The sequence below is a fragment of the Lolium rigidum genome, chromosome 7, assembly GCF_022539505.1.
Source record: "Lolium rigidum isolate FL_2022 chromosome 7, APGP_CSIRO_Lrig_0.1, whole genome shotgun sequence".
NCBI lineage: Eukaryota > Viridiplantae > Streptophyta > Magnoliopsida > Poales > Poaceae > Lolium > Lolium rigidum.
The window spans coordinates 334,391,214-334,412,945 of record NC_061514.1 but is presented as its reverse complement, the minus strand read 5'-3'; positions in this window follow the sequence as shown (position 1 = coordinate 334,412,945).

The window sequence follows — 21,732 nt, the reverse complement described above, 5'->3', positions numbered from 1 at the left end:
TGTGTAGTTGTGACAGTTTCTCTCGATCATCGACGTCAACCTTAATGTGTCAGAATGAGTATTCTCGCTGGCTAGCTCGGCTCACGTTGTATAATCGATCGAAGATGCATGCATCCACATAATGATGAGTATCATCGATCGTGACACGGCTTGCTCCTTCAATCCTTCATAGCCAAAGTGGAAAGCAATACGTGTACACATACTCGTATAGATCTTTCCTCGCCGATGGGCAGAACCGTACCGTCTCTTTCCTACAAAATAAATTGTACAAAGTCATAGTTCAGCCACACAGCTGAACTCAAGCATAGCCTCGTTGAATACCCTCACTCGGGCCGGACCGGCGGTGCATGTAGGGGCGGAGATGGGTACGCGATAGCTCTCACTAACCCTCCTGGAGACGGGAGACCGTTGTGGCGCCCAGTAGCAGTGTCCCCTGCCGCCACCCCCGACATCGCGGGGCCACCCTCATGTCCCCTTCCTGCCATTCACATCTCCTTTTCCTTTTCGCCCGGCCCCCACAAACATCGCCAAAACAGACATCGGCGTCATTGATCACTCGAATGATCGTCGCCGCATTTTTTTTAAAACAACCGAGAGAAGCACTGTCTTTTCATTAAGTAAGAGGAAACAACGAACCAAACTATATAAGAAGGTGCATGCTTAGATTATGGTGGTAACATGGCAAAATCCACCAAAAGAAACAAGGAGTTGCACGACCTTACTTGAACAGGATCGTTGCCGCATATGAAGCGCCTCTTCCCAGCGAATAGGATATTTTATTTTTAAAAATTGAACCCAAACAATGAACACATATATTATTTTGAAAAAATAATTTACAAATTTAAATGAAATTTAAATGAAATTTAACTAAATTTAAACTGAAACATAACCTAACAATCTAATCATCATCGGTTGGAGCGCGAGGCCTCTCTGCCGGCCATCGCCTTCCTCGCCCGTACCCTAATCTCGGCCCTTTCTTCGGACGACTATAAGCAGCCGAGAACACTCCTACGCCAGCACCCTCTCGCTGGAGATATACATGGCACGTTCCAGGATGGGTGGCGGAGGCGACGGTCTCCCAAAGCGCACTCTTGTAGGAGGCGAGGAGTGATGCCAACGCTAAACAATTTATTAGGAAATGCCAGACGCATGAAAGCTATAAGGGGTCGCAGCTAGGCGTAGTTTATTGTCCGTACAAGTGGCGGCAAGCTACCTTCTCGTCTACGGCTGATTACACACACACAACTGTTACATCGATCAGGTGTGGGTCGATGAGTATGTTAACATCCACGACGAATATATCTGGAACCTTTTCCGGGACTGTAGTGCTCAACTTGATCTATTTGCGTGCGGTGCACCAGGCCAACTAGCAGGTTTCATGTGGGATTACCGGCAATGCATATGATGATACTGGCATCACACAACCTAACACCCACTCCATCTACGTGTACAACACATACCTACTAGGCTGTCTAGGCAGAAATCCTAGCTTGACGAGACGGTGTGTGGTCCTTGCCAGAAGAAACGCCATCAGATCATGCATCATGTTTCCCACACTTTTTTCTTCTCCTTTCTAGAGGTGATGAAATCTCTCCACTTGGGGATCGATTAACATAAACTTCTTCAAGCCATCATCACCACAATTAACTAGCCTAGATTTATCATGCGTTGGTGGATAAAAAACAAGGAGGAGGTGGGCGTGTCACAGTTTCTCATCGTGTGAGTGTGTGACTTGTGCCCAGCAGAGCACATCAGTGTGGCCATCATGTCATAACCAACTTGTTGTCCGAAGAAAATATGGGGGTTAGCAGCTTAATCAGACTTTACTTTGGGGTTAACCATCTTGATTGGGTCATTCATCTCCTTAATTGTGGATGTCCTTGCCCCGCCGCCTATCCGATCCTGACGTAAGGACGGACGATTAAGCTGATGTTGCCTCCGTACATATATTGGTTGCGCTTGTTAGGGAGAGGCCACCCGTTATGATTTTGTTTGAGGCCCACTTGACATCCTCCCTACTTCGTCCTATACTTTCTTCATCACCGAATAAGTTTAATTCGTCCTAAGTAAAACTTATTCCAACTTAACTAATTTTATAGAAAATCACAGCAACGTTTAGAGCACTAAATTAGTACCGCTAGATTGATCTTGAAATATATTTTATAATTTACAAAATTGGGCATCATTATGGTTCTCATTTGTACAAAATTGGGCATCATTATGGTTCACTTATTCGTGGACGGAGGAGTAGCTAACAACATATGATATGCTTTGTGTCAAAAAAAAAGTACACCAAAAGAAATTGTATCAAAACTCTAAGAGCATCCGTGAAATCTGACAAATTTTATTCTTATCAAAAGTTTCACTCGAAAATGAACTGTTCTAGAAAACAATTTTGGACCTACACTTTTACTTAACGGGCGTTGAGGTTGCACTTCTCAATGCTTCGAGTTAAGCCGTTGAGGTTTTAAATAACATGGCACTCAAATTCAACTAGGCATCAATCCCAATGCCAGGTGTTTTGTTGCCCAAAATCAACCCACGGAACTGAGGTGTTGATTTTATTTTAACGACTGGTTCGTGGATGTTGAGCTTGGGCACCATAACATACTCTAAGACATACTCTTGGTTCGGAGCGTTAAGGCACCATAACGCACGGGTCTTCGTTGCTCCCATTAAGGAGGACATCCAAAACCTGGCCACTATTCTTGAGAGGTTTGGGGAGGTCACGGGCCTTTGCACCAACTTCCTGAAGAGCTCGGTGATTCCCATACGTTGCACCGATCTTGACCTTGATGATATTCTGGGGGAAATTCCGGCGGTCCGGGCGTCCTTCCCTCTCACATACCTGGGATTGCCGCTCTCAATGTGGTGCCTCAAAAGGAGAGACATGCAGCACCTGGAGGACAAATGCGCTAGCAGGTTACCCACTTGGAGCGGGAGGCTCATCACCACGGCCGGCCGGGCTGCCCTTGTTAGATCCGTCATCACCTCGCAAGCCATCTACTACCTCACGCCTCTTGCCATTCCCACCGGTACCCTCAAGTTCGTCAACAAGATTCAACGTGCTTTCCTTTGGGCCGCTAAAGAAACCACCACCGGGGCGAAGTGCAAGGTTAATTGGGAAAAGGTGTGCCGACCCAAGAGGCTGGGTGGGCTTGGGATTCTACATTTGGACAAGTTCGCGATGGCCCTACGACTGCGTTGGCCATGGCTTGAGTGGAAGGACCCATCCAAGATCTGGGTTGGTTCCGGCAACCCGTGCTCGGACTATGACATGGATCTTTTCTACTCCGCGACTACAATCAGCCTTGGGAATGGTAAAAAGATGCCTTTTTGGCAAGCGCCGTGGCTCCAAGGGAGGAAGCCAATTGACATTGCACCCCTAATTTTCGGCTCGTCCAAGAGAAAGAACTGGAAAGTCGCTCAAGCTCTTCACAATGATGCTTGGGTGAGCAAAATCGACTTGGAGGGCACCTTCACGATCGACCATATGGCGCAATTCATCGACCTTTGGACCCTCATCTCCAACATTCATCTTGATCCGGATGTTGATGACGACATTGTGTGGAGGCTTACGGCTAATGGACACTATTCCGCCAAATCGGCCTATGAATTGCAATTCTTGGGCTCGCTGCTATCTCCTACGAACAAGTTGATTTGGAAGGCTTGCCTTGCCCCCCCCCCCCAAAGGTGAAGTTCTTTGCATGGCTTCTATACCAAAACAGGATTTGGACGGCTGATCGCCTCGCCAAGCGCGGATAGCCAAACTGCGGATTATGTCCCCTTTGTAGACAGTGCACCGAAACCCATGAACACCTTGATACGTCCAATTTGCATCACTATTTTATATCATAATTTGCTGTTATTCATTGATATATTTCATATTTGGAGATAATACTTATATTATTTCATCTATTTTGCATGATTCATGATTATTGGAGGATCGCGCACCGGAGCCGGAGTTACTAGCTGGAAAAAGCATCGTCGAACGCAATATTTCGGAAGATCAACAATTGACGGGAATTACACGAAAACTCCTATTTTTCCGGATGACAAAGGGAGCCGGAAGGGGGAGCTGAGGAGGGCCGCCATGGGCCCCCTCTCAGGCCGGCGCGGGCCACTGCCCGGCCGCGCCGCCACTGTGAGGAGGGGCCCACAGCCCCTCTCGCCTCCTTTTCTTCGCGTACTCCTTCGTCCCGAAAACCTAAGCCGGAAGGGGTACGTCGCGAAGAGCCACGGCCGCCTCGCGGGGCGGAGAACACCGAGAGAGAAAAGAGCTCTCCGGCGGGCTGAGATCTGCGGGGAAATTCCCTCCCGGAGGGAAATCGACGCCGTCGTCACGAGTCATCGAGCTGGACATCATCTCCATCACCATCACCATCATCTTCATCATCATCACCGCCGTCTCCACCGCTGCACCTCGTCACCGCTGTAGCAATTTGGGTTTGATCTTGATTGTTCGATAGGGGAAACTCTCCCGGTGTTGATTTCTACTTGTTATTGATGCTATTGAGTGAAACCGTTGAACCAAGGTTTATGTTCAGATTGTTATTCATTATCATATCACCTCTGATCATGTTCCATATGATGTCTCGTGAGTAGTTCGTTTAGTTCTTGAGGACATGGGTGAAGTCTAAATGTTAGTAGTGAAGTATGGTTGAGTAATATTCAATGTTATGATATTTAAGTTGTGGTGTTATTCTTCTAGTGGTGTCGTGTGAACGTCGACCACACGATACTTCACCTTTATGGGCCTAGGGGAATGCATCTTGTACTCGTTTGCCAATTGCGGGGTTGCCGGAGTGACGAAACCTGAGCCCCCGTTGGTATATCGATGCGGGAGGGATCGCGGGATCTCGAGTTTAAGGCTGTGGTTAGATTTATCTTAATTACTTTCTTGTAGTTGCGGATGCTTGCAAGGGGTATAATCACAAGTATGTATTAGTCCTAGGAAGGGCGGTACATTAGCATAGGTTCACTCACACAACACTTATCAAAACAATGAAGATTAATTAGCCGTATGTAGCGAAAGCACTAGACTAAAATCCCGTGTGTCCTCGAGAACGTTTGGTCATTATAAGTAAACAAACCGGCTTGTCCTTTGTGCTAAAAAGGATTGGTCCACTCGCTGCAATTGTTACTCTCGCACTTTACTTACTCGTACTTTATTCATCTGTTACATCAAAACCCCACGAATACTTGTCCGTGAGCATTTACGGTGAATCCTTCATCGAAACTGCTTGTCAACACCTTCTGCTCCTCGTTGGGATCGATATTCTTACTTATCGAAGATCTTGCGATACACCCCCTATACTTGTGGGTCATCAAGACTATTTTAACGGCGCCGTTGCTGCGGGAGTGAAGCGCTATTGGTAAGTGGAATTGGTAAGGGAAATTTCTACTTGTTTGTGCTGATTTTATTTCCGCTTTCTTGCTATAACTCATTATGGAGAGATCTTCTCTTGAGTGTTTATTTGGGAAATCTACTACTACTGCAAAGGTAGTGGATGAGGCGCCGAGTAAGGAAGAAGTACCATACAAAATACCTATGAAAATTATTGAACGTGTAGTGGGTAACCGTTATACAGGGGATGGAACTGTCCACCCTGGAGATCATTTATTGTTCTTACATGAATTATGCGGTTTATTCAAGTGTGCAGGTATTGCTATGGATGAAGTGAGGAAGAAACTATTCTCTGTATCGATGTCTGGTAAAGCGGCGCATTGGTATAAATTGCTGGATAATGGGGATTCTCTTGAATGGAATGATATTGTGCCCCGGTTTTATTCTAAGTTCTATCCTCCAAGTGAGATTCACAAAGATCGGAATCGCATATATAATTTTTGGCCTCATGAAGGAGAAAGTATTGCCCAAGCTTGGGGGAGATTGAAGTCCGTAATGCTCAAATGCCCCATTCATGAGCTTCCTGGTAATATTATTACTGATAATTTCTATGCAAGACTTTCTTTTCAAGACAAGACCTTGCTTGGATACTTCTTGTTCGGATCATTTACTCGCAACAAGGAAGAGTTTAAAAGGGACCTTCTTAATCGTATCCAAGAAAATACTTGAAGGATGGGAGAACGACAAGGATAGAGAATCGGGTATAAATTATGATTATAAATGCATTGAAGCTTTTATGGATGCTGATAAATTTCGTAATATGAGTGCTATTTATGGTCTTGATTCTCAAGTTGCTTGCAAATCTTTATAAAGCTTTTGCTTCTCATTATGAATTGCCTAAGAAGAATTTTGATAAGTATCATGAACAGTATAAAGATAAAATTGATTCATCTATAAATAAATGTGTCGTAGTTGAAGCTGTTGATCATGTTATTCACAGAAGCTTATATTGAAAAAACTCCTTTCCACTGCTAAAATGAAGGAGTACTCTGTTGTAAATAGTGCGGTTCATAAAAGTGAAAAGAAACCTATAGAACACTGAAGAACAAATAAAAGTTGAACCTCGTTGTTGCAATTGTTAAAGATCTTGTGACTGAAAATGTAGAAGATGGTCATATTATTTTACGTGAAGATGCCTCTAATATTGTTTCGCATCCTAATAAGTCTAGGAAAGCTAGTGTTCCTATGCTATCTGTTAGAATTGGTGATCATTGTTATTATGGATTATGTGATATTGGTGCAAGTATTAGTGCTATTCCTTATGAGCTTTACACGGAGATTATACACGAAATTGGTTCTTATGAACTTGAAGATATTGATGTGGTTATTCGGTGGCTAATAGAGAAACTATCTCTCCAATTGGTATTATTCGAGATGTGGAAGTTTTATGTGGTAAGATTAAATATCCTGTTGACTTTTTGGTACTTGGTTACTGCTGCTAGTAAGTATTGTCCTATCATTTTTGGTAGACCTTTTCTAAATACTTGTGGAGCTATTATAGATTGCAAGAAAGAGAAAATTTTGACTAAATTTACTGGTGAATCTTATGAGTTTAACTTCTCTAAATTTACCAAAACTCCTTATAAAATTGATTCGCCTAATAGTGATTTTAAGGTTGAACGAGTGTGCATCTATTGCTCTTGCTCCTAATAATCCTTTGCAGCAACATTTGGAGAATAGTGAGAGTGAAGTTTTTAGGGAAGAAAGAAATGAGCTTGATGAAATTTTCCTTCGCCAACCTATTCTTAAGCATGATTTACCGGTAGAAGATTTGGGTACAACACCACCACCAAAGGAAGATCATGTCTTTGATTTAAAACCATTGCTTGATAATCTTAAATATGCTCATATTGATGATAAGAAAATATATCCTGTTATTATTAGTTCTAAGCTTTCAGAGTTTGAAGAAGAAAGGTTATTGGAAATACTGAAGAAACACCGGGGTGTTATTGGCTACACTCTTGATGACTTGAAGGGGATTTCTCCCTCTATTTGCCAACACGCCATTAATATGGAAGATGATGCGAAGCTTGTTGTTGAACCTCGGCGTCGTCTAATTCCTAAGATGAAGGATGTGGTAAGAAATGAGGTATTAAGACTCCTTGAAGCTGGTATTATATATCCTATTGTCGATAGTAGATGGGTTAGTCCTGTGCATTGTGTTCCTAAGAAAGGAGGAATGACTGTTGTGCCTAATGATAATGATGAGCTCATACCTCAAAGAGTAGTTGTAGGTTATAGAATGTGCATTGATTATCGAAAAGTTAATAAGGTTACTAAGAAAGATCATTACCCTTTGCCTTTTATTGATCAAATGTTAGAAAGGTTATCTAAAAATACTCATTTTTGCTTTCTTGATGGTTATTACGGGTTTTCACAAATTCTTGTTAAAACTAAAGATCAAGAGAAAACCACTTTCACTTGTCCCTATGGAACTTATGCTTATAGACGTATGCCTTTTGGTTTATGTAATGCTCCTGCTACTTTTCAAAGATGCATGTCCGCTATTTTTCATGGCTTTTGTGAGAGTATTGTAGAGGTATTCATGGATGATTTTTTACTGTCTATGGGAATTCTTTTGATAGTTGCTTGCGAAACCTTGATAAAGTTTTGCGAGAGATGTGAAGAAACTAACCTTGTTCTTAATTGGGAGAAATGCCACTTTATGGTTAATGAAGGAATTGTATTGGGACATAAAATTTCCGAGAGAGGTATTGAAGTTGATAGAGCTAAAGTTGAAGCAATTGAGAAGATGCCCTATCCTAGGGATGTTAAAGGTATTCGTAGTGTTCTTGGTCATGCTGAGTTTTATAGGAGATTTATTAAAGACTTCTCTAAGATTTCAAAGCCTCTTACTAATCTTCTTCAAAAAGATGTACCTTTTTGTTTTTGATGATGATTGCAAGGAAGCTTTTGAAACTCTAAAGAAAGCCTTAACAACTGCCCCTATAGTTGAACCTCCTGATTGGAACTTACCATTTGAAATCATGTGTGATGCTAGTGATTTTCTTTGTAGGCGCTTGTTCTTGGACGGCGAGTAGATAAAAAACTGAATGTTATTCATTATGCTAGTAAAACTCTTGATCGTTGCTCAAAGAAATTATGCTACTGCTGAAAAAGAATTGTTAGGCTGTAGTCTTTGCTTGTGATAAATTTAGATCTTATATTGTTGATTCAAAAGTTACAATTCATACTGATCATCTTTGCAATTAGATACCTTATGACAAAGAAAGATGCTAAGCCAAGGCTTATTAGATGGGTACTTCTTTTGCAAGAATTTGATTTACATATTGTAGATAGGAAAGGTGCTTGATAATCCATTGTCTGATAATTTGTCTAGATTGGAAAATATTGCTTATGATCCTGTTCCTGTTAATGATGAGTTTTCCAAATGAACAATTGGGCTGTAATAAAGGTGAGCTCGCGAGACAGGTCCTTGGTATGCTTGATTATTCTAACTTTATTGTTTCCAAGTACTTGCCTCCAACCTTTTCGGCTCAGCAAAGGAGGAAATTCTTTTATGACTTGAGGCATTATTTTTGGGATGACCCACACTTATATAAAGAAGGAGTGGATGGTATTCGCGAAGATGTGTTCTCGAATATGAACAACAAGAGATATTAAGTAAATGTCATGGTAGTGCTTATGGAGGACATCACGTCGGAGATAGAACCGCGCAAAAGGTTCTACAATCAGGTTTTTATTTGCCAACTCTCTTCAAAGATGCAAGGAAGTTTATTTTATCTTGTGATGAATGTCAAAGGGTTGGTAATATCTCCGAGACGCAATGAAATGCCTATGAATTATACTCTTGTTATTGAACCGTTTGATTGTTGGGGATTTGACTTCATGGGACCTTTTCCCTCTTCGAAGGTAACACGCATATACTTGTTGTTGTTGATTATGTTACTAAATGGGTGGAAGCCATACCTACAAAAAGTGCTTGATGGTGAGACCTCTTTAAGAATGCTTTTAGACATTATTTTTCCTAGATTTGGAGTTCCTAGATATATTATGACGGATGGAGGTTCTCATTTTATTCATGGTGGTTTTAGAAAAACTCTTGCTAAATATGGTATTAATCATAGAATTGCTTCTGCTTATCATCCTCAAACTAGTGGGCAGGTAGAACTATCAAATAGAGAAATTAAGTCTATCTTGCAAAAGACTGTTAATAAAACTAGAAAGAATTGGGCTAGTAAATTGAAGGAATCACTATGGGCTTATAGAACTGCTTATAAAAATCCCATGGGGATGTCACCTTATAAAATGGTTTATGGAAAAGCTTGTCATTTACCTTTAGAACTAGAGCACAAAGCTTATTGGGCTGTTAGAGAATTAAATAAAGATCCTAAACTAGCCGGTAATAAGAGGTTGCTGCAATTAAGTTCTTTAGATGAATGGAGGAGTGAAGCCTATGAAAATGCTAAACTCTTTAAAGAGAAAGTTAAGAAATGGCATGATAGAAGGATTATCAAAAGAGAATTTAATATTGGGGATAAAGTCCTATTGTATCGGTCTCGTCTCAGATTCTTTGCAGGGAAATTACTCTCGAAATGGGAAGGACCATATGTTGTTGAGGAGGTGTATCGTTCGGGAGCAATTAAAATTAGTTCTCTCCAAGGCAATGCCACGCAAGTGGTGAATGGACAAAGACTCAAGCATTATATCTCGGGTGATTCTTATAATGTAGATGTTGATGTTATTCGAGTGGAAACACCGGAGGCTTTCATCAAAGGTCAAATTGACGAGTCCGCCAGAACTCGACTTTGAATAGGTAACAGTACAGGTAATAAAAAGTTCGCGGTTTACTTTCCGAACAATGTTTTTGCTGTTTTTGGAAAATATGAAAAATTACGAGATCGAAACGGAGTGGAGGAGACGCACGAGGGCGTGCCCCCATAGGCCGGCGCGGGCCCCAGCCTGGCCGCGCCGCCCTATGAGGACACCGCCTCGTCGCCCCTCTCCGACTCTAGTTCGACTTGGTACTTTCCGTTTGTTGTGAAAAATTTTGCTATATAATCCCCCGGACCCCTGGAGGTCCGTATATCGTTTTCTCGACGTATTTTGTTTCGAGCTGTTTCTGCGAGGATCTATTTTCAATCTAGGAGCACCATGGTCTCCAACAACAAGGACAAGGAGCCTTCGGAGGAAGGTATCCAAGACCCCGAGTTGAAGGAAGAAGTCAAGGAGGATGATGAGGAAGTCGAAGAAGTTCCGCGAGTACGCCCGCGCACCACCATTGCAAGCATCGGAGTGGTGTCAAACCCGTTCAACGCCAAGAAGAGTGCACGGATTAGCACCGGAGGAGGAGTTCCACGTCATTACCTAGCTCCAAAGACAACTTCTTCAGGCACTTACCATCCCTTCCGCAATCTAATCTACAATAATCAAATTGAAAGGACTCCCAAGGTAGCATTGCCTAGCAATTGGGATATAGATCGTTCTAACACTGCAGGAAGGACGAAGCCTGAAGGCTGAAGGGTGGGGAAATAACTCCAAGAATTGGGACTCGCCGTTTGACATACTTCTTAATCGCGTCGAGCACAATTCAGAGATGATCCGCAACCTCATGTAAAAGATTGATGAGCTTCAGGAGCTTGTGGAGAAGCTTGTTGGGAATTCGTCACCACCACCGCCAAAGGAGTAATTCATCATCGGTATTGGCATCCCCTTGGTTTGTTCCAAGCTTGGGGGAGTGCCGCGGTATCACATCATCACTACCTTTTACTTTTTACTATCAAGTAGTGTCACATCATGAGTAGGGAAGTTATCATATAAGATGGGTTGCAGTGTGGAAGTATCTCTCCTTTAGTTGGTTGTCTATGTATCCCTTGGTGTGAGTTATCGATATGAAATATTAATGAGAAGTCTTATCATTTACATATCGCACACCTTATTTTAGTTTGCAATTTCTATTATATAATTGATCTTGATTTTAGTATTGGTATCACTTTGGGAGCATTGAGTAAATCTATTTGGTTTTGGCAAACTTAGCATTGGTCAATAGCAACAACACCTTGAGGTTTGAGTAGAAAAGAGAAATACATATAGTTGTTTCATTGTCTTCCTTTCTTGTTAGCTCATAGCTTATTATTCTGAAGTTAAGATTGTTTTGTGCTTATAAGAAAGATGCATGATTGTTTCTATCACATTTATATTTGCTTGTTTCCCTCAACTCTTATGCTTGCTAATTAACCTTGCTAGCCAAAGACCTGTACTGAGAGGGAATGCTTCTCGTGCATCCAAACTCGAACCCAAACCTATGCCATTTGTGTCCACCATATCTACCTACTGCATGGTATTTCCTGCCATTCCAAGTAAATACTTCATGTGCTACCTTAAACAATTCAAAACTTATTACTTCTTATTTGTGTCAATGTTTTATAGCTCATGAGGAAGTATGTGGTGTTTTATCTTTCAGTCTTGTTAGGCAGCCTCCACTAATGGACTAGTGGCTTCATCCACTTATCCTATAATTTTGCAAAAAGAGCCGGCAACGGGGTTCCCAGCCCCAATTAATCAACTTTCATTAATAATTCTCTTCACATGTTTTGCTCCGATTCATCGGTAAGCAACTTAATTTTGCAATAGACACTCCTCCATGGTATGAGATTGTTGGAAGGCACCCGAGGATTCGGTTAGCCATGGCTTGTGTAAGCAAAGGTTGGGGGAGTGTCATCCTTAAATAAACTAAAGTACATGTGTAAACAAAAGAGAATAAGGATGATCTACCTTGCTGGTAGAGATAACGTCCTTCATGGGAGCCGCTCTTTGGAGGTCTGTTTGGCAAGGGGTTAGAGTACCCGCTACCAGTCGTTGACAACAACAAACACCTCTCAAAACTTTACTTTTATTCTCTTTATATGATTTCAAAACCGAAAAAGCTCTAGCACATGATTTAATCCCTGCTTCCCTCTGCGAAGGGCCTGTCTTTTACTTTATGTTGAGTCAGTAAACCTATTTCCCTCTATCTCAAGCAAGCATTTGAGCTGTTGTGATCAAACTATTATATTGTGATTTGCTTCATCATGTCTTTTATTCTTCCTTGCTTAGTACAAGTTTTACCTGAATGAATATAGCTTTGAAAGTTATCAAGCCATATAAACTTTAACATGAGAGCGCTGCTCGATAGATAAGTATAATCTGTTAACTGTTCTGTGACCAAGAACAAAGTTTGCCATCACCAATTATGATTTCTTATGCACCTTTATTTGTGATTACCTTATACTTGTTTCAAGTTGAGTTATATGAGGAAGTTGTTTACTAGAATGTCTTGTGTGAATGAACATGATGCTTCTTGTCCGTATTTGATTTATCGACTCTTCACTCCATAAACATGTGGTCCCGTTTACCGAGTTCAGTTTCGCTTGGGGACAAGCGAAGTCTAAGCTTGGGGGGAGTTGATACGTCCAATTTGCATCACTATTTTATATCATAATTTGCTCTTATTCATTGATATATTTCATATTTGGAGATAATACTTATGTTATTTCATCTATTTTGCATGATTCATGATTATTGGAGGATCGCGCACCGGAGCCAGGATTCTCGCTGGAAAAAGCATCGTCGGAACGCAATATTTCGGAAGATCAACAATTGACGGGAATTACACGAAAACTCCTATTTTTCCGGATGACGAAGGGAGCCGAAGGGGAGCCGAGGAGGGGCGCCATGGGCCCCCTCACGGCCGGCGCGGGCCCCGCCCGTGCCGCGCCGCCTCGTGAGGAGGGGGCCCACAGCCCCCTCTCGCCTCATTTTCTTCGCGTACTCCTTCGTCCCGAAAACCTAAGCCAGAAGGGGTACGTCGCGAAGAGCCACAACTGCCTCTGCGGGGCGGAGAACACCAGAGAGAAAAGAGCTCTCCGGCAGGCTGAGATCTGCCGGGGAAATTCCCTCCCGGAGGGGGAAATCGACGCCATCGTCACCGTCATCGAGCTGGACATCATCTCCATCACCATCACCATCATCTTCATCATCATCACCGCCGTCTCCACCGCTGCACCTCGTCACCGCTGTAGCAATTTGGGTTGATCTTGATTGTTCGATAGGGGAAACTCTCCCGGTGTTGATTTCTACTTGTTATTGATGCTATTGAGTGAAACCGTTGAACCAAGGTTTATGTTCAGATTGTTATTCATTATCATATCACCTCTGATCATGTTCCATATGATGTCTCGTGAGTAGTTCGTTTAGTTCTTGAGGACATGGGTGAAGTCTAAATGTTAGTAGTGAAGTATGGTTGAGTAATATTCAATGTTATGATATTTAAGTTGTGGTGTTATTCTTCTAGTGGTGTCGTGTGAACGTCGACTACACGACACTTCACCTTTATGGGCCTAGGGGAATGCATCTTGTACTCGTTTGCCAATTGCGGGGTTGTCGGAGTGACGAAACCCGAGCCCCGTTGGTATATCGATGCAGGAGGGATCGCAGGATCTCGCAGTTTAAGGTCGTGGTTAGATTTATCTTAATTACTTTCTTGTAGTTGCGGATGCTTGCAAGGGGTATAATCACAAGTATGTATTAGTCCTAGGAAGGGCGGTACATTAGCATAGGTTCACCCACACAACACTTATCAAAACAATGAAGATTAATTAGCCGTATGTAGCGAAAGCACTAGACTAAAATCCCGTGTGTCCTCGAGAACGTTTGGTCATTATAAGTAAACAAACCGGCTTGTCCTTTGTGCTAAAAAGGATTGGGCCACTCGCTGCAATTGTTACTCTCGCACTTTACTTACTCGTACTTTATTCATCTGTTACATCAAAACCCCCTGAATACTTGTCTGTGAGCATTTACAGTGAATCCTTCATCGAAACTGCTTGTCAACACCTTCTGCTCCTCGTTGGGATCGACATTCTTACTTATCGAAGATACTGCGATACACCCCCTATACTTGTGGGTCATCACACCTCTTCGTCCATTGCCGTTACACCACCCGCCTTTGGGGCTTCGTCAAGGATTGGATGGGTATCAATGTGATCACCCCCTTACAATTGGCAAACCATGACATTCACTCTTGGTGGGACTCCATGACGGGGGGGGGATGTGCCTAACCGGAAGGCCATGGCCTCGGTGGCGCTTCTTGTGTCGTGGGAGCTGTGGAACGAGCGCAACGCTAGGGTCTTCAACGCGAAAAGTGCACCGCCACGGGTAGTCTTCGATAAGATTAAGAAAGAGGCACATCTTTGGGTCTTAGCGGGTGCCAAAAGGTTGGGCAACATGATGCCGCGAGAGTGAGTGTTGTATCCCCGGACATTGTGTCCGTTTTGTTTTCCTTTCGCATGATCTTTCATGTAAAACTCCTTCTTAATTAATAGATTGGGGCAAAGTTTTTGCCCCCGTTTAAAAAAAAAATAACACACGGGTCAGGGATGTATGCTTGTCCACGTCGAATTCAAGTGCTCCTGGCCCAGGGCGTTGAGCAGTGCATTTTCAATACCTCGGTGTAGCCGGGTGTTGGGCAAAAAGGTTATTTTCCATAATATTTAACTTTGTTTTGAGGTTTCAAGGTTTCTGTCGGTTAATTTTTCACCAGTATCTATCTGACTGTGTGTGCGTGAGTTTACTATATCAGAGCATATATATAGTATTGCTATGCGTACGCCATATCATGTATGAATTCTATCGTGTAGAAATATCCGTGGATCATACATTTTTTTCGGTAAAGGGAATATATTAATATCAAGAAGATATCAATTACACCCAGCCTCTGCAACAACGCACCACCCTAATGGCACTACGGATGCACACAGCCAAAAAAAACAAGAAAAGAAAACTAAGAAACAAAAGTCCCGCTACAGTATCTCGGACCTAACAACAGCAATACATCCACCGCCAAGACAACACCTGAATTACAGACTCTCCAAAAACGGCGCCTCCAAGAATTGAACAGTGCTCAAACACCGTCGTCGCCCGATCAAAGATCTTAGGTTTTCACCCTGAAGATAGTCCCCGCTCTCAAAACAATGCCTCCACCAAGATCATTGCCAGACACAACCAATTAAGGCCAGACCTTGGGTTTTCACCCTGAAAGGTAGGACTCTGCACTTCACCTGTGTTGTCGCCCCCACTTTCATACCGCTGCCGTGAAGCCCGGAACACCAAGCAAGTCCCTCCACAGCGCAGAGACTTGAACCTCCCTTAGCTAGTTCTCCCCTCCGGCCTTCATGAAATTCTCTTCTTCCGACTTTCATCATGGATCCATAGTCACTTGATGTCAACACAGAAAAAGAGCTTCGCGCCGCTCCCTCCGTAACCAAACGGTCGAATAAAAACATGGGTGCGCACGACCGAATACCTCCGATCCAGCAAACTCCAGGCAAAAGCACTGTTACATTCGCCGGCGGAGCCTTCCGGAACTCAACACTCCGGCCAGATCACGAGTCCAGGCCTCTGGTAGGTCCTCCTCTTCGCGCAAGAGAGGCCCTAGGACCGCCGCCTTTATTCAGGTCGGACCCCCAAGTCGGCAACCATCCTGGACTGGCCACTCCAACCCTCTACCGGCGACACCATCGCCGGCTTCCAAGCTCGTCCATCTCGCCGCCGGAACGCGGTGATAGATCAAAAGATCCACCACCACCAACCGCAGGCCGATCCTCTCCGGCGAAGAAGAGGGTCACCTCCACTGTCGAACCCAAGGCTGCTGCCCCGGGCGTCCTCGTACCGCGGGAGAAGCCCAAGATCATCGCCCCTCACCGGCGAGAGGCGGAGGGAAAGGCGCTGTACGCCTCCACCAGCCACCACCGCCGGCATGGCGCCGATGGGAGGCGGGGAGGCCGTAGCCCGCAGCTGGATCGTCCCCGAGAGGACCGCCGCCGCCCCTCCATCCTCGTCCGACCGCCGCCGCCCCGGGAGGCGGAAGGGCTGCCGCCGCGTGAGAGACTCCTTGGCCGCTGTTCCAGACGCGTCACGAGGGAGGGCCCCTGCCGCCGCCACGCCCCGAGATCTTTGCCCCGGCGGCGCTGCCGGCGGTGGCGGCGGGAGGGTTGGGGTGCGGGGGTGCGGGAGGCTAGGCTAGGGTTGGGGGCCAAGGTATCTCAGCTTCACATGCATGCATCATACATGCATATGTCGTATGCACGGTACTTCATGCGGTGACATTGACAGTCTATAGTGTAGTGGCACCCGGGTCCTCCATGTCAAGATTAGCCCGACAATTGAGCAAAGGAATGTAGGCAGAGTACGGGACAAGGAAGGCAGACACAACGACTCTCCGCATTTTGGCTTTCTTTGAAACTTAATTAACCTCATTTCACAGTAGTACCAAGCTATGATATTGATAGATGTAGCCCATGTTAATTGATCGTGGATGCCATGGAGGTATGTGCAGAGAACACATACAACAAGCAGCCAGCCGGCAAAGGCGGGACACAATCTCGGCAAGAGCATCGCTCCTCACCAACCTTCTTGCGCAAGCTAAGCTTTGTCATTTTCCTTCTAACATCTAAAGTTGCTTGTTTGTCGCCGTATATTGCAAGTTCCAGGGGAGAGGTTGGACTAACTTGTTGGAAACTGAAACCTTTTATCTTTGCGACATAGCCGTTGAAAACCGTTGAATTTACGCCCGCGCTGTTCCGGCGTAGAGTGGCAGTACATTATGACGCTAATTGGGCTGGCCGAAAATGATAACTGGTCTACTACTTTGCCTTTTCTAAGCGAAATTCAAGAGCTTGCAGGGTGATGCACTTTATATACTCTTGAGTTAATCCATGCATGTTAAGAGAGAGGGAAAACGTAGCATGCTGCACGTACATACTCTTTGCTAGGTTTGCCTCAATTTTAAATCCTAGACAAACTTAGATGCACGAAAGCCCTGTTGAAATATATTGTTGTCAGTGCAGCATTTCCACGGTATTTTTATGATCAATTAATGTTTTTATTTGTTAATTGTGACTCTCGTGTTGGCTGGCTGGCCAGCCCGCAGATTAGGAAGGCTTTTCTCCCCAACTAAATTGCATCACCAAATCTATTAATTCCTTCTTGGTGGAGAGAGTAGGTCCTGGTGGTCCAATCTAAGTCAGTTCGAACCAGAATCCAACTACAGTAGAATGGTTGGTTCCTTGTATAGAGCATGACCGTATGCTGTTGTTAATTAATATACTGTCCCCGTTACTAAATAATTGATGCTTTAGTTTTGTCCTAGCTTTTAAAGAAGTTTGACCAAGTTTATTTAAACAAAAATATATTACATCTACAATCCAAGTTTAGTTTTATTAGATGCGCCGTACATTTAATTTTCGTAATATATATAGATTTGGAGTTGTAGATAGTGACATATCTTTGTACAAATTTGATCAAAAGAATTTCTGGAAATTTTCAACAGGGGGAGAGAATCCTTACCAATTACTATAAACAATTACTTGGCCACCCTTTCCACCCGAACTGGAACTTCCAAATTCAGCAACTATACCTTGATCATGTACCTGGCCTCTCCTAGCTAATCCAACCCTTAACTCAAGACGAAATCACACATGCTTTCTTCCAAATGAACAACACAATGCAAGCCCTGGACCAGATGGATTTGGCCCAGGCTTCTACAAAAAATACTGGCACATAGTAAAACCCAAGATCGTACATCTCTTCAACCAATTTTTTAACCAACCTTCTAACACCTCAGCAATCAACAGAGCCCATCTTATCCTCATCCCAAAATCACAAATAGCCACAACACCAAATGACTACAGACCAATATCGCTACAAAATTGCCCCATCAAAGCTTTCTCCAAGGTTCTAGCTAACAGGCTTCAACACCACATCCCCCAACTCATTCATGGTGACCAGACAGCCTTTGTCCGGGGCCGCTCAATCTCTGAAAACTTCACCTACGCAGCAGACCTTCTCAACTTCTGCCGCAAGAGAAAAGCACCCACAATGGTCATCAAATTAGACTTTCGCAAAGCGTTTGACTCAGTTTCATGGGAGGGGCTCTAAATTTGATCAAATTTAGAGAAGTTTAACTTAAGACAAATCTAGAAGTTGAATTATTTTTAAGCGGATGGAGTTATATATGGCGCTGATGCTCTAAAGGCCAAAGCCAGCCATGAATTACCGTGTAAAAGGACACAGGCGATGAGATGGAGGTTGTGGCGATAACTCGGAGGCAGGTGCACCGTGCACGGGCATGTAAACGATGAAAGGTGAAGTCCAACGCGTGCACTGAAGGCGCGCACGCTGTTTGCTACGTACCAGTACCGCTGCAGCCTGCGCCTTTGGAATTCAGTTAAGCAGAGATCCAGCCTGCTAGATCTTCTTGACCTGTACCGCTGTTAGTATGCATACTTTCCTACGAACATGTTGGCGCCTTGGCGGGAACGCATCTGTAAAATATTGTCCCTTACTAAAAATAGTGCTCTCCTATGTATGGTACGCTGTATTACTCCATACTATACGGTATCAGTATTCAACAGGGCACGTGCCCTGTGGCCATACATGCATGCTGCATGCAGCACCTGTATGAGAAGTGTCGATTAATTCCTTCCTTAAAAGCTTCCATTAAGCTTGTCTCGTGGATGTTGTACGTGCGGACTGGGAGCAACGCCCGTGACGGTACCCTCATGTCGCCGCCTGCACCGTGCAGCGCCGCCGGCACAAGTTACGACGTTGCTCCGCCCGTGTCTATGGTCCCAGGCTAGCCGGTACGTATATCACGTACGCGCCTCTAATGTATACACTATTCTATCCGGTTTGAAAAGAACATGAGTGGATGGACTGGCAATTCCATGTCTATTGATGGAAGATTAGTGAAGATTAATGCTTGTTTCTCCAGCACTGCGGTATACCAAACTAAAACTGTTACAGAAAACAAATATTGAGCAAATAGATAAACCCATCAGATCTTTTTTCTAGGCTGGTAGTGCTGATAGAAGGAAATATCACTTTGTGAAATGGAAGTGGATTTGTAAACCAAAACAGAAAGGTGGATTGGGTGTTAAAGACCTGCTCAAGTTTAATATCAGCCTGATTTGCAAATGGTGGTGAAAATTGGAGCATGACACTGGCCCCTGGCAAGATTTCATGAGAAGGAAATATCTTAAGGATAAGGGGATCTATTACACAAAAAGAAGACCTGGAGACTCTGCATTGTGGGCTGATATGATGCAAGTGAGAGATATTTATCTCTGTGGTAGGAGGATGAGAGTTGGGAATGGGATCCTAACTAGTTTCTGGGGTGATTCTTAGTGCAGTATTAGTCCCTTGAAGGATATCTGCAATGATCAGAAAATCACTGTGGCGGCTGAAGCAGCTGTCCTGGGATGGAGATTCACATACAGGAGGTGGCTGACACCTGACCTTATTATCCAGGAAGCAGGAATTCTTCATATTATGAACCAGGTGAGGTTGTCCCAGGAAACAGATTCACCTCGCTGGAAATGGGCAAAAAATGGCATATTCACTGTAAAGTCAGTGTACAAACATGTGTGCAGGAATGGGAGTGACAGATCTTTTAGGCATCTCTGGAAAAGCAAGATTCCTCTCAAAATCAAAGTCTGGCTATGGATGATCTGGCATAATGTCATTGCTACTAGAGATAATCTGATTAAGCGCAATTGGTCAGGGGATTCTACTTGTCAGTTTTGCAACGAACAAGAAACCATCAGTCACTTATTCTTTGGTTGCTCAGCTGCTAAATTCGTCTGGAGCGCTGTCGCCACTGCCATTAACTCTCCCACTCGCCCTGGGAGTTTTCGCAATTTTTCTGGTGGTTCCCACAGTTTGTCTGCGAGCCGCAACATCCAGATAGCTAGTTTGACTGCTATTTGTTGGGCTATTTGAAAGATTAGGAATAGAGCTTGCTTTGAAAAATAGCTCATTAGTTCTCCTTTTGACTTGATCAGTTACGCTGTTGTCTTCATGAATTATTGGGCAGGGCACCACGGGGAAAAAGATGCAGCAGACATTCGTGCAGGAGCTGACGGTCTCATGCGCCTGGTTGCGGCTGGAGCTGGAACTTCTTCATCAGGAAATGCTGGACGTGTTGATCTGCCTCGCCTGGGTGACAAGAATCCTGAAGATGCTGACGATGGGAATGCCTTCTGAAAAAGATGAAGCTCTTCTTTCATGAAGCAAGTTGAAAAAACTGAAAACGCTCGTTATGTTGTTGTGTGCCTCCTGTTCTAGTTTGATACTTAGCTCTCCTTAGCTTCATGCTGGAGTTGCTTTTTGTGGTGTTGCCGGGTCTGTAATTAAACTCTCTGAACGTTAGCATTAGGCGGCGTTCCCTCCCTTTGCTTTTTTCTTTTGCTGAACACGTCTGTATTTTCGGTATCTCTCTGATAATGGAAATTCGATCACCCTGGTGGATCGTGTGGAAAAGAAAGTATTCTATCCGGTTTAGAATCCTTAAACTCTTACAACAACCGATCCATGAATATTTGCGCGCGCCGCAATGCAAACTTACTCGTGCACATCCATCGCTACCAATCAAGAGACTATCGCATCGACCGGCCGGCTGATTACCAATATGGCCGGCGAACGGATTCCAGGAGTCCTCGTCGACGTTGCCGGAGGATACAATCGTCATGGAGATCCTCCCTTACTTGCCGGCAAAGTCGGTCAGCCGCTTCCGCGCCGTGTCGCGCGCTTGGCGCGCCGCGCTCTCGTCGGCGACCTTCGTCGAACTCCACCTCCGGCGAGCCAACAGGGAGGGCCAGCCCAGGCTCTTCTTCTGCCCAAGCGACGCGTCACCCGGAGAAGAAACGTACTTTCACGTATGGCAACCCGATGGTCCGGTGAAGAAGCTCACGCGCAAGCCCAAAGAGTTCCGGGACCCAGCTATTATCACCACGCCTGTCCGTGGCCTCCACCTCGTCCGCAGCAACAAGGCCGACTACTACGTTTACAACCCTTGTACCGGTTCGTCCTTGCTTCTTCCTGACAGCGTAGCGCCACTGAAGATGAGTCGCCGGTACGAGACATCCACACCCAACCCCAGCCACCGTGTTTCTTCGACGTATCCTACGGTCTGGGCTACTGCTCGGTCACCGCTGAGTACAAGGTAGTGCGCCTATTCAGCGACAGTTACGACGGCGGTCCGCCCTGCTGCGAGGTCTACGTCCTCGACAAGCCGGCGTACTGGAGGCCCGCCGCTCATTTTTACATAAGTCATACTACTACATAAATAATACAAACATAGTATAAAGTAAAGGAGAGAGTAAGGGTTAGGCTTAGCAATAAAGGAGAGAGAAAAATAGAAAAAAAAATTGTATGCCAACGGCCACCGTCGGCATAGGTGGGTGATGCTCTATGCCGAGGGTCACCCTCGGCGCCTCACTGACACCGTAAGCGCGCCGTCACGGTGGGAGCGGGAAGGGAGAACATGC